This window comes from Notolabrus celidotus, unplaced genomic scaffold (genome assembly GCF_009762535.1).
Source record: "Notolabrus celidotus isolate fNotCel1 unplaced genomic scaffold, fNotCel1.pri scaffold_384_arrow_ctg1, whole genome shotgun sequence".
Classification (NCBI taxonomy): domain Eukaryota; kingdom Metazoa; phylum Chordata; class Actinopteri; order Labriformes; family Labridae; genus Notolabrus; species Notolabrus celidotus.
Genome location: NW_023260206.1, coordinates 1 through 2500, shown reverse-complemented (window position 1 = coordinate 2500; position 2500 = coordinate 1). Strand labels below are relative to the sequence as shown.

The 2500-nt window shown below is 55.0% G+C and overlaps 1 long non-coding RNA gene across 1 annotated transcript in view; it reads right to left on the bottom strand.

Annotated features, from left to right (window-relative positions):
• Positions 1-2116, bottom strand: part of LOC117809731 — an 8472-nt gene extending 6356 nt beyond the window's left edge. Inside the window, exons 1-2 of the long non-coding RNA XR_004630611.1 lie at positions 1977-2116; positions 1825-1902 (exon numbers count right to left, since the gene is read on the bottom strand). This is a non-coding gene — a long non-coding RNA (uncharacterized LOC117809731). The remainder of the gene's footprint in view (positions 1-1824; positions 1903-1976) is intronic.
• Positions 2117-2500: the final 384 nt, after the last annotated feature.

Below are 2500 nucleotides of genomic sequence, written 5' to 3'. Positions count from 1 at the left end.
AAGGACAAGTCCTACGTCAGGTCCAAGGATAAGTCCTACGTCAGGTCCAAGGATAAGTCCTACGTCAGGTCCAAGGATAAGTCCTATGTCAGGTCCAAGGACAAGTCCTACGTCAGGTCCAAGGATAAGTCCTACGTCAGGTCCAAGGACAAGTCCTATGTCAGTTCCAAGGACAAGTCCTACGTCAGGTCCAAGGACAAGTCCTACGTCAGGTCCAAGGACAAGTCCTATGTCAGTTCCAGGGACAAGTCCTACGTCAACACTCTGATGAGTGTTGAGACCAAGAACTCCCAGCACAAAACCAACATGTCCAGATCTGAGGACATGATACCGGGCTCAGATCTGGATCCTCCAGAAGAATCTGGACGGCATGTAGAGGAAACTAAAGCTCTGATTTCTGAGACGACTGAGGCTCAGAGGGGGTACCATGGTTCAACTGAGGCCAGCTCAGAGACCAGGGGGTCTGGCAGAACAGGTGCTTCAGCATGTTGGGGGGTCAGGTGACACCTGGATCTCAAAGGAGGCACTAAAGGACATACCTATAGAGAAAGAAGTCCAGGCTATCTTTCTAAAATCCGCTGGCCCCTCGGATAAGCAGCAACACGTGGATTCAGGGAAAGTGGTTTCAGAAGTTCTTGGAGGGCCTCAGCCGTGACCATGTGGTGGAGGAGGTTTAGTTTCTACAACAGGATCTGTCCTCAGAGACCGAGCGAGGAGCAGGTCTCAAAGAAGAAGAGGACTCAGGGAAAACCTCTGAGTCCAACAGGAGGCACGAGAGGACACGGATCAGGTTTCTGTGAGCCGGCATGAACACAGGAAGCAGCAGGCGGAGAGTCCACGACGGCATGGGGTCTGAAACCTCTTTACTTTAGGGAGGCAGATTCTGGGGCGACTGTCTTAGCTTAGGGGGAGAGAGGGGGCGTGTTTGAGCTCCTCACGGGTCCTCAGGGTTCTTGTTGACGTGTAGAACGGTGACCTCCTGATTTAAAGACGTCTCTGACGTCCAGCCGCTCACTCTGATTCAGAGAGTGTGTTCAAACACTAGAGACACTCGTACAGAGAGGACACAGACCAGCTCAGACCCTGCTCTTAATAACAGCCTGAGGAGTCTGGGATTCGTTCCTGATCCTCCAGGACCGGGGGACAGAGCGACAGAGAGACGTGAGGGCCGGAGGACGGACGGAAGATACACAAAGCAAACACACGTTTACCACGCCTCTGGAGTTTGTGCTTAACAGGACTAACCATAAAGACTAAGACTTCAGACCCTGACGGTCTGACGGTCTGACGGTCTGACGGTCTGACGGTCTGACGGTCTGACGGTCTGACGGTCTGACGGTCTTTGTTCTCAGGTCGGCTTCAGGCGAGCGGCGCCAAGTGAACGTAGATGGCGCACAGCATCGACATGACGGACAGGTAGAAGAGGGCGAAGCCCGCCAGCTGGACCCGAGGGGAGGGGCTAAGGGAGAGCGGGGCCATTGAGAGCAACACACCAACTGTCCCATAAACCCCGCCCCCTTTCCCCTCCAAGACCTCCCCCACTGAACAGAGACTGTCCTGAGTGATGGCGGGGGGGGGGATGGACACGGCGGAGGATAACAGTGAGACGGACAGAATAAAGGGTTAATGAGAGGCGGGAAGATGAAGAGAAGAAAGAGAGAGAGAGGTTAGCCAGTCAGTGACATCACAGCAGGAGCACTTCCTGTTTACGGACCAAAGACTGACTAACGAGGAGGACCAAAGACAGAGAACAAAGCCACCCTGGATCTGTGACCCTGCTCTCGTCTTGTTATGGTTCAGACGGTGTCAGAGCGGACGGGTTACCTGTGGAACGCCGATCCTGCGACACGCCTCCAGGAAGTTCTCCACGTTCCGTCGACATTTGGCCATGGTGAGTTTAGGCTGCAGACAAAAGAAGGGTTACTGACAGAACACACAGCAGGCTTCAGGACGCTCTGAGAGGGACACCAACTCACCACGGCGGGGGAGGGGACGTGGATGCTGGGGACGGACCGAGGGCGCACGTGATTGGCCAAGTGACAGAGCACCACCCCGTCCGTCAGCGCCGCCCCAAGATCTGTCGGCAACGACACCTTCAGACGAGCCTCTATGTTCTGAGAGAGAGAGAGAGAGAGAGAGAGAGGGAGAGAGAGAGAGGGAGAGAGAGAGGGAGAGAGAGAGAGAGAGGGATAGAGAGAGAGAGAGAGAGAGGTAGAGAGAGGAGAGAGAGAGAGGGGGAGAGAGGGAGAGGAGCGAGAGAAGAGAGGAGAGAGAGAGGGAGAGGGAAGAGAGAGAGAGAGAGGGATAGAGAGAGAGAGAGGGAGAGGATAAGAGAGGAGAGAGAGGGAGAGAGAGAGGGAGAGAGAGGGTGAGAGAGAGAGAGAGAGAGAGAGGGAGAGAGAGAGGGGAGAGAGAGGAGAGAGAAGAGAGAGGGAGAGAGAGAGAGAGAGAGGGGGAGAGGAGAGGGAGGAGAGAGGAGAGGAGAGAGAGGGAGAGAGAG